Below are 14,532 nucleotides of genomic sequence, written 5' to 3'. Positions count from 1 at the left end.
GCCGACAGGCCCTGCCGGCCGTAGTGTGCGTGCACGGACACCTGACCAGCTGCACAGCAACAAACAACACGGAGCAGGGTCAGGGGCGACCGCCGGCCGGCCGGCTAGGATCATTACAAAATGCATGCATGCATGGCATGTACGTACACCTGGCCTCCAATGCCTTGTTCCCTTCCATCATTTGTCTCGTGCAACCACGCGGCGCCTGCTGCTACACAGTACACTATTTGATCGACGTACGTACAATTATGTATGGAGTACGTGCATTTATGTGTATGTTCATCGGTGCATGCCCCTTGCATCCCACGTCCAGCTTGTACGTGCTCATCAGCCGAGCCACTTAATTTTCGAGGCTCCAATAAAAATTTAAAGGGTGTGTCTAGACCTCAGTCGATTGAAACTTAACAAAGTCTCAATCGAGTGATGTCAGCGTGGTTTTTTTTACTACAAGCAGCATGGCTGGATGCTATAAACGGTGACAAAAAGTGTTGCGATGGTATTGCAGGCAACAACAACAAATGCTACAACCGTTCTAACAAAAATGCTACAAGTAACCGCAAAAAAATGCTACAACCGTCAATGAAGGATGTTGCAACCGATGAGATGACGTGCTACAACCGATGAGGGATGACATGCTTCAACCAACAAGCCGAATGTTGCAACCAGTAGGAAAAAATGTTGTAAATGATGGCAAAAAAGTTGCATGGTCGGCTGAGACTTGGTTATATCTCAGTCGACTGATTTTTAGCGGGCCCGAAATTTAAAACGGTTTTGCTCAAACTCAACTAGCTGAGTTTTTATTATGATCTCATTCACCGTTGTAGTCGTTGGATCCAGGGTTCCCTTTGAGATTCGTGCGACACCCTTGTTTGTCTCGCGTGATGTCAGACGTGAGGCGTGGCTATGGTATTATTACACATTGTAGTCTTGGTGGCAACCAGTGGTGGTCAGTGAGCCCCTTTGTAGCCCACAAAACTAATCGACCACAAGCAAACAACACACACGCGCACGCTGAGATGTAACACAAAAAGAATTGAGGAGACTAGTATAGGATTTACCTTTAGGTGAGATCAATCGTTTCGATAACATAAAACATGTTTAAAAAATTTAAAAATATTTGCAGCTACATATCCATGTTTGATGTACAATATCAAAAAGTTTCAGCTCATAATTCGAATTACACTTAAAGAACCAAAAAGAGAAAATTGGATGTGAATATGTCAAATACTATTCACCCAAACCTGACAATGTTCATTGTCGAATTTGTCTTTTTGATTCTCTAACCCTGGATGTAGATTGAGTTTTGAGCTGATTTTTTGGAGTTGTAGACATACCCCGCATGTATGTAGTAAAAAAATCAGAATTATTTGGATTATCTAAATATAAAGAGGTTGGTTCTATGATCCACCTAATGGGCAGACTCTATGCTATTCTCCCCTCAAAGAGAACCATACAACCGTCACGAAAGCTTGGCACGAGCCCAATAATCTGATTGTACAAAATACCCGCATATAGGTGGGCCCACCAGCAACCCCAAAGCCATCGACCCATGAAGAGCCAACGTACCCACATATAGGGTGCTCAGAATTTTTGGGCAATTTTCAAATTCACAAGCATTTTTCAAAAACGCAATTTTTTTAGAATCTGAACATTTTTAATTTCATGAAGATATTTTAAAATTCACAAATAGTTTTTCATATTGATTTCTTTAACGAATTAAGAGCATTTCTAAAACTTGTGAACAAATTTATTTTTCATTTCTTAAAAACTCACAAGCAATTAACTTTTTCAAAACATATATTATAAATTGAAAGTGTTTGATAGAAAAACTGATCAAAATCCCCAATCCCCAACGGCACCGTGCCAAACTCCGTGAGTACTAATAGCAGCCCGAGGCATGCCCCGCCGTGTTGATCTCATGCAACAAGCGCCACCAACCTCCTCTCTTCTTCTCACGCTCCTCCACACCAAAGCCGACACGGGTCGTCCCTTCTCCCCACTCCTCCACCATTCATGTGCTCCCTTTCTCAGACAAGTAGATCAGATGGCAATAGGGGCAGAGTTTACCCAGGTTCGGGCCCTCGCTACACGAGGTAACACCCTACTCCTGCTTATGTATATTGATTGCATAGTGATGTGCAAGATCGAGGGATTGAGAAAAGCTCTAGGTCATGTTGATGTCTCTATTCAACTAGTCCGGCGCTGGTTTCTATAGATATCGGAGTCTAGGGTTACATGATCTAAGTCGGCTAGGAGGAGTCCCTCCGGACGCGTTTGATTTTTTTATGTAATGCGTTTTTTAGGCAAATTAACTGGGGCACCTAGGTGCCTGGGCACCTTGTTCGGATCCAACCCGCTAATGCATTTCCTGCTTATAAATAATCACTACTACCCTTCCAAAAAATGATTTCCTTTCCTGCGTGCATGCACTTGTTGTTGGGTAACGTAGCAATAATTCAAAATTTTCCTACGTGTCACCAAGATCAATCTATGAGATGCTAGCATCGAGAGAGAGGGAGTGCATCTTCATACCCTTGAAGATCGCTAAGCGGAAGCGTTACAAGAACGCGGTTGATGGAGTCGTACTCGCGGCGATTCAAATCGCGGAAGATCCGGTCTAGCGCTGAACGGACGGCGCCTCCGCGTTCAACACACGTACAGCCCGGGGACGTCTCCTCCTTCTTGATCCAGCAAGCGGAGAGGAGAAGTTGAGGGAGAACTCCAGCAGCACGACGGCATGGTGGCGATGGAGCTCGTGGTTTTCCGGCAGAGCTTCGCTAAGCACCACGGAGGAGGAGGAGGAGGAGTTGGAGGAGGAGAGGGCTGCGCCTTGCCAGGGGTGCGGCTGCCCTCCCACCCTCCCTCTATTTATAGGGGCAAGGGAGAGGGGGGCCGGCCCCCTCCAGATGGATCTAGAGGAGGAGACGGCGGCCAGGGGAAACCCTAGATGGGTTTGGGCGCCCCCACCGCCTAGGAAACTTGCCCCCCAAGCCGGGAGGGGCGGCTGCCCTAGGGGTGGCGCCCCACCTCTCCTGGTTATGTGAGAGGGGTTGGGAGGGGCGCACAGCCCCTTAGTGGGCTGGTTTGCCCCTTCCCCTTGGCCCATAAGGCCCCCCAACGCTTGCCGGGGCCTCCGAAACCCCTTTCGGACATGCTGGCCATAGCCTGGTACCCCCGGAACAATTCCGGACTCCAATACCCTTCGTCCAATATACCGATCTTCACCTCCGGACCATTCCGGAGCTCCTCGTCATGTCCGGGATCTCATCCGGGACTCCGAACAACCTTCGGTAACCACATACTATTTCCCAAAACAACTCTAGCGTCACCGAATCATAAGTGTGTAGACCCTACGGGTTCGGGAACCATGCAGACATGACCGAGACACCTCTCCGGCCAATAACCAATAGCGGGATCTGGATACCCATATTGGCTCCCACATGTTCCACGATGATCTCATCGGATGAACCACGATGTCGGGGATTCAATCAATCCCGTATACAATTCCCTTTGTCCATCGGTATGTTACTTGCCCGAGATTCGATCGTCGGTATCCCAATACCTCGTTCAATCTCGTTACCGGCAAGTCTCTTTACTTGTTCCGTAACGCATGATCCCGTGGCTAACTCCTTAGTCACATTGAGCTCATTATGATGATGCATTACCGAGTGGGCCCAGAGATACCTCTCCGTCATACGGAGTGACAAATCCCAGTCTCGATTCGTGCCAACCCAACAGAGACTTTCGGAGATACCTGCAGTGCACCTTTATAGCCACCCAGTTACGTTGTGACGTTTGGTACACCCAAAGCATTCCTACGGTATCCGGGAGTTGAACAATCTCATGGCCCAAGGAAATGATACTTGACATTAGAAAAGCTCTTAGCAAACGAACTACACGATCTTGTGGTATGCTTAGGATTGGGTCTTGCCCATCACATCATTCTCCTAATGATGTGATCCCATTATCAATGACATCCAATGTCCATGGTCAGGAAACCATAACCATCTATTGATCAACGAGCTAGTCAACTAGAGGCTTACTAGGGACATGTTGTGGTCTATGTATTCACACATGTATTACGGTTTCCAGTTAATACAATTATAGCATGAACAATAGACAATTATCATGAACAAGGAAATAGAATAATAACCATTTTATTATTGCCTCTAGGGCATATTTCCAACAATCTCCCACTTGCACTAGAGTCAATAATCCAGTTCACATCACTATGTGATTGTAATGAATCCAACACCCATGGGGTTTGTTTATATCTCGCTTGTGAGAGAGGTTATTAGTCAACGGGTCTGAACCTTTCAGATCCGTGTGTGCTTTACAAATCTCTATGTCATCTTGTAGATGCAGCTACCACGCGCTACTTGGAGCTATTCCAAATAACTGCTCTACTATACGAATCCAGTTTACTACTCAGAGTCATCCGGATTAGTGTCAAAGTTTGCATCGACGTAACCCTTTACTACGAACTCTTTTACCACCTCCATAATCGAGAAAATTCCTTAGTCCACTAGTTACTAAGGATAAGTTCGACCGCTGTCATGTGATCCATTCCTGGATCACTATTGTACCCCTTGACTAACTCATGGCAAGGCACACTTCAGGTGCGGTACACAGCATAGCATACTGTAGAGCCTACGTCTTAAGCATAGGGGACGACCTTCGTCCTTTCTCTCTCTTCTGCGGTGGTCAGGTCTTGAGTCTTACTCAATACTCACACCTTGTAACACAGCCAAGAACTCCTTCTTTGCTGATCTATTTTGAACTCCTTGAAAATCTTGTCACGGTATGTATTCATTTGAAAGTACGATTAAGCGTTTTTGATCTATCCTTATAGATCTTGATGCTCAATGTTCAAGTAGCTTAATCCAGGTTTTCCATTGAAAAACACTTTTCAAATAACCCTGTATGCTTTCCAGAAATTCTACATCATTTCTGATCAACAATATTTAACAACATATACTCATCAAAAATTCTATAGTGGTCCCACTCACTTCTTTGGAAATACAAGTTTCTCATAAACTTTGTAAAGACCCAAAATCTTTGATCATCTCATCAAAGCGTACATTCCATCTCCGAGATGCTTACTCCAGTCCTTAGAAGGATTGTTGGAGCTTTGCATACTTGTTAGCATCTTTCAGGATTGACAAAACCTTCTGGTTGTATCACATACAACCTTTCCTCAAGAAAATCATCAAGGAAACAATGTTTTGACATCCTATCTGCAAGATTTCATAAATAATGCAGGAACTGCTAATATAATTCCAACAGACTCTTAGCATCGCTACGAGTGAGAAAGTCTCATCGCAGTCAACTCCTTGAACTTGTCGGAAAACATCTTAACGACAAGTCGAGCTTTCTTAATGGTGACACTTACCATCATTGTCTGTCTTCCTTTTAAAATCCATCTGCACCCAACAGCCTTACGACCATCAAGTAGTTCTTCCAAAGTCTATACTTTGTTTTTATACATGGATCCTCTCTCGGATTTTATGGCCTCGAGCCATTCGTCGGAATCCGGGCCCACCATTGATTCTCCATAGCTCGTAGGTTCATTGTTGTCTAGCAACATGACTTCCAAGACAGGATTATGTACCACTCTGAAGTAGTACGCATCCTTGTCGACCTACGAGGTTTGGTAGTGACTTGATCCTAAGTTTCATGATCACTATCATAAGCTTCCACTTCAATTGGTGTAGGTGCCACAGGAACAACTTCCTGTGCCCTGCTACACACTAGTTGAAGTCATGGTTCAATAACCTCATCAAGTCTCCACCATCCTCCCACTCAATTCTTTCGAGAGAAATTTTTCCTCGAGAAAGGACCCGTTTCTAGAAACAATCACTTTTGCTTCCAGATCTGAAATAGGAGGTATACCCAACTATTTTGGGTATTCTATGAAGATGCATTTATCCGCTTTGGGTTCGAGCTTATCAGCCTGAAACTTTTTCACATAAGCGTCGCAGCCCCAAACTTTTAAGAAACGACAGCTTAGGTTTCTCTAAACCATAGTTCATACGGTGTCGTCTCAACGGAATTGCGTGGTGCCCTATTTAAAGTGAATGCGGATGTCTCTAATGCCTAGCCCATAAACGATAGCGGTAATTCGATAAGAAACATCATGATATGCACCATATCCAATAGGGTGCAGTTATGATGTTCGGACACACCATCACACTATGGTGTTCCAGGCAGTATTAGTTGTGAAACAATTTCCACAATGTCTTAATTGTGTGCCAAACTCGTAACTCAGATATTCATCTCTATGCTCATATCACAGACATTTTATCCTCTTGTCACGACGATCTTCAACTTCACTCTGAATTTACTTGAACCTTTCAATAATTCAGACTTGTGTTTCATCAAGTAAATATACTCAGCATCTACTCAAATCATCTGTGAAGTAAGAACATAACGATATCCACTGCGTGCCTCAGCACTCATTGGACTGCACACATCAAAATGTATTACTTCCAACAAGTTGCTTTTTTGTTCCATCTTACTGAAAACGAGACCTTTCAGCCATCTTGCCCATGTGGTATGATTTGCATGTCCCAAGTGATTCAAAATCAAGTGAGTCCAAATGATCCATCTGTATGGAGTTTCTTCATGCATATCTACCAATAGACATGGTTCGCATGTCTCAATCTTTTCAAAAACGAGTGAGTCCAAAGATCCATCAACATGGAGCTTCTTCATGCGTTTTATACCAATATGACTCCAATGGCAGTGCCACAAGTATGTGGTACTATCATTACTATTTCATATCTTTTGGCATGAACATGTGTATCACTACGATCGAGATTCAATAAACCATTCATTTTAGGTGAAAGACCATTGAAGGTATTATTCAAATAAACAGAGTAACCATTATTCTCCTTAAATGAATAACCGTATTGCGATAAACATAATCCAATCATGTCTATGCTCAACGCAAACACCAAATAACAATTATTTAGGTTTAATACCAATCCCGATGGTAGAGGGAGCGTACGATGTTTGATTACATCAACCTTGGAAACACTTCCAACACATATCGTCATCTCACCTTTAGCTAGTCTCCGTTTATTCCGTAGACTTTTATTTCGAGTTACCAACACTTAGCAACCGAACCGGTATCTAATACACTGGTGCTACTAGGAGTACTAGTAAAGTACACATTAATATAATGTATATCCAATATACTTCTGTCGACCTTGCCTGCCTTCTCATCTACCAAGTATCTAGGGTAGTTCTGCTTCAGTGACCGTTCCCCTCATTACAGAAGCACTTAGTCTCGGGTTTGGGTTCAACCTTGGGTTTCTTCACTAGAGCAGCAACTGATTTGCCGTTTCATGAAGTATCCCTTCTTTCCCTTGCCCTTCTTGAAACTAGTGGTTTTACCAACCATCAACAATTGATGCTCCTACTTGATTTCTACTTTCGCGGTGTCAAACATCGCGAGTTGCTCAAGGATCATCATGTCTATCCCTGATATGTTATAGTTCATCACGAAGCTCTAATAGCTTGGTGGCAGTGACTATGGAGAACCATCACTATCTCATCTGGAAGATTAACTCCCACTCGATTCAAGCGATTGTAGTACTCAGATAATCTGAGCACATGCTCAACGATTGAGCTTTTCTCCCTTAGTTTGCAGGCTTAAGAAACTTGTCAGAGGTCTCATACCTCTTGACGTGGGCACTAGTCTGAAATCCCAATTTCAGTCTTTGGAACATCTCATATGTTCTGCGACGTTTCAAAAACGTCTTTGGCGCCTCAATTCTAAACCGTTAGCATTATGCACTGAACTATCACGTAGTCATCAAAACATGTATGTCAGATGTTCGCAACATCCACAGACGACGCTCGAGGTTCAGCACACCGAGCGGTGCATTAAGGACATAAGCCTTCTGCGCAGCATTGAGGACAATCCTCAGTATACGGACCCAGTCCGCATAATTGCTACTGTCAACTTTCAACTAAATTTTCTCTAGGAACATATCTTAAACAGTAGAACTAAAGCGTAAGCTATGACATAATTTGCAAATACCTTTTGACTATGTTCATGATAATTAAGTTCATCTGATTATTTAATGAACTCCCACTTAGATAGACATCCCTCTAGTCATCTAAGTGATACATGATCTGAATCGACTAGACCGTGTCCGATCATCACGTGAGACGGACTAGTCATCAACGATGAACATCTCCATGTTGATCGTATCTACTATATGACTCATGTTCGACCTTTCGGTCTCTTGTGTTCTGAGGCCATGTCTGTACATGCTAGGCTCGTCAAGTCAACCTAAGTGTTTCGCATGTGTAAATCTGGCTTACACTCGTTGTATGCGAACGTTAGAATCTATCACACCCGATCATCACGTGGTGCTTCGAAACAACGAACCTTCGCAACGGTGCACAGTTAGGGGGAACACATCTCTTGAAATTTTAGTGAGGGATCATCTTATTTATGCTACCATTGTTCTAAGCAAATAAGATGTAAACATGACAAACATCACATGCAAATCATAAAGTGACATGATATGGCCAATATCATCTTGCGCCTTTTGATCTCCATCTTCGAGGCGCGGCATGATCACCTTCGTCACCGGCATGACACCATGATCTCCATCATCATGATCTCCATCATCGTGTCTTCATGAAGTTGTCTCGCCAACTATTACTTCTACTACTATGGCTAACGGTTAGCAATAAAGTAAAGTAATTACATGGCGTTTTTCATTGACACGCAGGTCATACAATAAATTAAGACACTCCTATGGCTCCTGCCGGTTGTCATACTCATCGACATGCAAGTCATGATTCCTATTACAAGAACATGATCAATCTCATACATAACATATATATAATTCATCACATCCTTTTGGCCATATCACATCAAATAGCATACCCTGCAAAAATAAGTTAGACGTCCTCTAATTGTTGTTGCATGTTTTACGTGGCTGCTATGGGTTTCTAGCAAGAACGTTTCTTACCTACGCAAAAGTCACAACGGTGATATGCCAATTGTTATTTACCCTTCATGAGGACCCTCTTCATCGAATCTGATCCGACTAAAGTGGGAGAGACAGACACCCGCTAGCCACCTTATGCATCAAGTGCATGTCAGTCGGTGGAACCTGTCTCACGTAAGAGTACGTGTAAGGTCGGTCCGGGCCGCTTCATCCCACAATGCCGCCGAATCAAGATAAGACTAGTAACGGTAAGCAAATTGAACAAATCATCGCCCACAACTACTTTGTGTTCTACTCGTGCATAGAATCTACGCATAGACCTAGCTCATGATGCCACTGTTGGGTAACATAGCAATAATTCAAAATTTTCCTACGTGTCACCAAGATCAATCTATGAGATGCTAGCAACGAGAGAGAGGGAGTGCATCTTCATACCCTTGAAGATCGCTAAGCGGAAGCCTTACAAGAACGCGGTTGATGGAGTCGTACTCGCGGCGATTCAAATCGCGGATGATCCGATCTAGCGCTGAACGGACGGCGCTTCCGCGTTCAACACACGTACAGCCCGGGGACGTCTCCTCCTTCTTGATCCAGGAAGGGGAGAGGAGAAGTTTAGGGAGAACTCCAGCAGCACGACGGCGTGATGGCGATGGAGCTCGTGGTTTTCCAGCAGAGCTTCGCTAAGCACCACGGAGGAGGAGAGGGCTGCGCCTTGCCAGGGGTGCGGCTGCCCTCCCACCCTCCCTCTATTTATAGGGGCAAGGGAGAGGGGGCCCGGCCCCCTCCAGATGGATCTAGAGGAGGAGGCGGCGGCCAGGGGAAACCCTAGATGGGTTTGGGCGCCCCCACCCCCTAGGAAACTTGCCCCCAAGCCGGGAGGGGCGGCTGCCCTAGGGGTGGCGCCCCACCTCTCCTGGTTACGTGAGAGGGGTTGGGAGGGGCGCACAACCCCTTAGTGGGCTGGTTTGCCCCTTCCCCTTGGCCCATAAGGCCCCCCAACGCTTGCCGGGGCCTCCGAAACCACTTTCGGACATGCTGGCCATAGCCTGGTACCCCCGGAACAATTCCAGACTCCAATACCCTTCGTCCAATATACCGATCTTCACCTCCGGACCATTCCGGAGCTCCTCGTCATGTCCGGGATCTCATTCGGGACTCCGAACAACCTTCGGTAACCACATACTATTTCCCATAACAACTCTAGCGTCACCGAACCTTAAGTGTGTAGACCCTACGGGTTCGGGAACCATGCAGACATGACCGAGACACCTCTCCGGCCAATAACCAATAGCGGGATCTGGATACCCATATTGGCTCCCACATGTTCCACGATGATCTCATCGGATGAACCACGATGTCGGGGATTCAATCAATCCCGTATACAATTCCCTTTGTCCATCGGTATCTTACTTGCCCGAGATTCGATCGTCGGTATCCCAATACCTCGTTCAATCTCGTTACCGGAAAGTCTCTTTACTCGTTCCGTAACGCATGATCCCGTGGCTAACTCCTTAGTCACATTGAGCTCATTATGATGATGCATTACCGAGTGGGCCCAGAGATACCTCTCCGTCATACGGAGTGACAAATCCCAGTCTCGATTCGTGCCAACCCAACAGACACTTTCGGAGATACCTGTAGTGCACCTTTATAGCCACCCAGTTACGTTGTGACGTTTGGTACACCCAAAGCATTCCTACGGTATCCGGGAGTTGCACAATCTCATGGTCTAAGTAAATGATACTTGACATTAGAAAAGCTCTTAGCAAACGAACTACACGATCTTGTGGTATGCTTAGGATTGGGTCTTGTCCATCACATCATTCTCCTAATGATGTGATCCCGTTATCAATGACATCCAATGTCCATGGTCAGGAAACCATAACCATCTATTGATCAACGAGCTAGTCAACTAGAGGCTTACTAGGGACATGTTGTGGTCTATGTATTCATACATGTATTACGGTTTCCAGTTAATACAATTATAGCATGAACAATAGACAATTATCATGAACAAGGAAATACAATAATAACCATTTTGTTATTGCCTCTAGGGCATATTTCCAACACTTGTATCCTCCACGGCCATTGATTGTAGACTGATTTCCAGCATGATTTATTCTAGGTATTAGAACCTATACCTACAAACGCCTATACCCTATGATTTGTCCTAGATAATTTTTACATACCTACAAAGATATATACCCTACAATTTATTCCAAATAATTTGCATGCACGTATATACTTTATGATTTATTGTAGGAAATAGATATATACAAACGTATATACCCTACAATTTATTCCAAATATTTTGCATGCATGTATATACTCTATGATTTATTCTAGGTATTAGATACCTACAAACGTAGTCCGATATATTTGTATGTGGATACTCAAGTTTTAAAAAAAATATCAGTGCATATTCAAGATATTTTTGGTAATACCTTGATGTGAAATTTATTGGTATATACCCATAAATGTCACTATCTTTTTTATAAGTGGATACATATACATAAACTAAATATCTCGACAGATGATATGTTACGTCCATATAAATATGAATATCTATACAACATACCACGATAGAAAAAAACGAGGCTATGGCCTGTGGCCTCGCGCGCTAGGCCGGCCCTGTTTGAATTTTCACGTCCATATTACTGTAGTAGTTTTATTCTAAAACTGCTGCTATAGTTGTTCGGCAATGTAGCGGATTTTTTCATTCACAAGAACAAAACATTAAAAAATAAAAATAAAAAAGTTATTGTACAAAAACTGGAATTTTTAAAAAATATCTTTGACAATTTTTTTCAAATACAAACTAATTTTTTAACTCGAACATTTTTTCTTCAAATTCTTTCTTTCTAAAAAATAGAATATTTCTTTTAATAAGATTTGTTTTTTGGAAGTTTTCCCAATTTTATAACTCACTTTTTTAAAACGAACATTTTTTAAACACGTACATTATTTGAAATTTTCCATAAAACATAGAACATTTTTGAAACACCTATATGCTTTGAAATTTGGAATTTTTTTAGAAATTAGATTTTTTATTATTTGTGAACATTGTTTTAAAATTAAGACGTTTAATTTTTGAAAAATTTAATTTTTTTGCCAATATAAAAATACAATTAAAACAAGTTAGGAACCTGGTGGTGCAATTGGTTTGCATCTAAATGGGTCGCCCCAATAGGTATTACTAAGTGAGTCTCCTTGTGTGTTTCGACGGTAACTCAATGATGAGAGCGTCCAATAGGAAGGAAATTGCCAAGACCTCCTAGGCAGCACATGCGTACGTCGTAGATGGGTCGCAGCCCATTAGCTAGGTGTATTTGCTTGCTCACTCACCCGAGGAGCTCACACCGCCAACTTTTTGACCATTGATTTTTATTTGAAATAAACTGCACAGATTTGAAAAAGTTCACGACCTCGAAAAAAGTTTGTGAACTGTAACAAAGTTTGTGAGTTAAAGGAATCCCTAATTTTGAAAAAATTAGGAATTATAAACCGTGCACGAGTTTGGAAAAAATTAAAATTTTTAGAAACACATGACTTTGAAATATATTGAGACTTTATAAAATGTTCCTGAAATCATAAAAAAGTTCAAATATTTTAAAAAATAATGACTTTGAAAAAAAAACAAAGTTGAACAGGTTTGCAAATTAAAAAAGAAAAGAAAAAGAGAAAATAAAAACTCAAACAAAAACCCGTGGAAAACTAAGAGAACACAGGAAATGGAAAACAAAAAGAATAAGGGATGAACGCTTCCGGAATGTTTGCAAAACCGGAAAAACCACACTGCTGCATTCCGCTCAGAAAATATATAGCGATCTCCCCTATGCGAGGTCCGTCCCGGTATAAGTAGCCCTTTAAGTGATAAAGATCTCATTATCCGCAAAAGATTTAATTCCAAGGTACAATAATTCAATACAAGTGCATATTTTTAGTAAGAATACAACTTTGGAACGTTGAAATTACAATACAAAGAATGTACAACTTGTCTGTATGAAAATTCTAACCTAGATAAATACTATAAATTTGTATTACAATCAAACTCAACACAGAAAATATTTAGCCACGTCTTTATAAGTGTGCGTGTATCTGTTCCTTCGAAGGAAAATATTTAGCCATGTTTTTATAAGTGTATTATAATCAAACTCAACACAGAAAATTTGTATTATAATCAAATTCTTATGAAGTTCAAAACACTAATGGTAGGAACTAGTGAAGACATCAAACATTTTTTTACTCAAAGCCATACAATTTATATATGAAATTACATCCCGTTATAGGTTCGTAAGAGGCGCGATTTCAGTGGTCCGCTCTCCCCTGCAAAGTAAAGGATGGAATTTTCGAAGAGTGAAAAATAAAAAGATAAAACATAGAGGAATAATTTTCCAAACACTAGAATGTTTCGTGCACACCATGTCTCAATGACCAACACGGAAAGAATCATGACAACCATGAAAATAGGGTTGGATCTAGAACGTTGCAAGTATATCCGGGAACTAGCACACACGCAATTGATGGGGAAAAACTTTATGACTCATAGGCAAAATCTTCGTAGATCCACAATTTGTCGGCAGAACTCTAAATGTTTGGGATAACTTGCACTCGTTAAATGTTTAGGATAACGTGCACTCGTTACTTTGCACGGATATCCTATTTGAAATCATTGCTTATTTGGTATCAAAACCATACTTGGTCGCACCAATTTGTCTGTTAACACCCTATGAATCCACGGAAATTGTGGAATCGATGACTCATAGGGAAATCGCTCGTACTCCATAATTTTTTTAGAACGAAGGCTCAAGAAAAACCCGACTTTGAATTAACAAAGCCATCAACCGGCCAGGAGTACAAGACTACAACTTACAACAAGAAAGAAAAAGGAAAGCGACAATGTGCCCGGTAGAACAACTAAAAGGCAAAGAGGACACAACACCCTTGCCATCGAACGCCGCAAAGCCGAAACTAGCTAACCTACTAAGGCGATGGGAGGAGGGCACCACCATGCATGTTTTGTGTCGTTGACTGCCACCAAAGGATCAAACAGGGCATCACATGATTTGACTCCGTCCAATCTCCATAAAATGCATCATCTATTTATTTTTTCCTCGTCAAATCTCTACGCACCTAAATTACGCTGCTCATTCTTAGATGCCCTATGCATCTGGACGGAGGGAGTAAAAATCCATGACAAAGACCTAGCAGGGGGAATTAATTAACTCAGTTGACCTAGTAGGATCACCTAGTTCTGCGGGCTAACACATAAAGAAATACTAATAATAAATGAATGGTGAAATAGTAGGAGATTTAGGCCATATAAAGTTCTCTAACGGGCTAACACATATACTCCCTCTGTCTAGGTGTGTAAGTCATCTTAGGTTGTGCACCACGACCAAGGCGGAGTGGAAAACGAGAGAACTTAATGTCATTTTGCTAATTAATAGCATTGCATGCAATGAACTAACCATTGCATGTCATGTTTGTTCGTCTCAAGTCATTAAAAGCATGGACAGTCCACATCTCTTATTGGTTGATATGTCACGAAACAAAAAAC

Source organism: Triticum aestivum, chromosome 1D (assembly GCF_018294505.1).
Source record: "Triticum aestivum cultivar Chinese Spring chromosome 1D, IWGSC CS RefSeq v2.1, whole genome shotgun sequence".
Taxonomy (NCBI): domain Eukaryota; kingdom Viridiplantae; phylum Streptophyta; class Magnoliopsida; order Poales; family Poaceae; genus Triticum; species Triticum aestivum.
Note: the sequence above shows the minus strand (reverse complement) of the source record.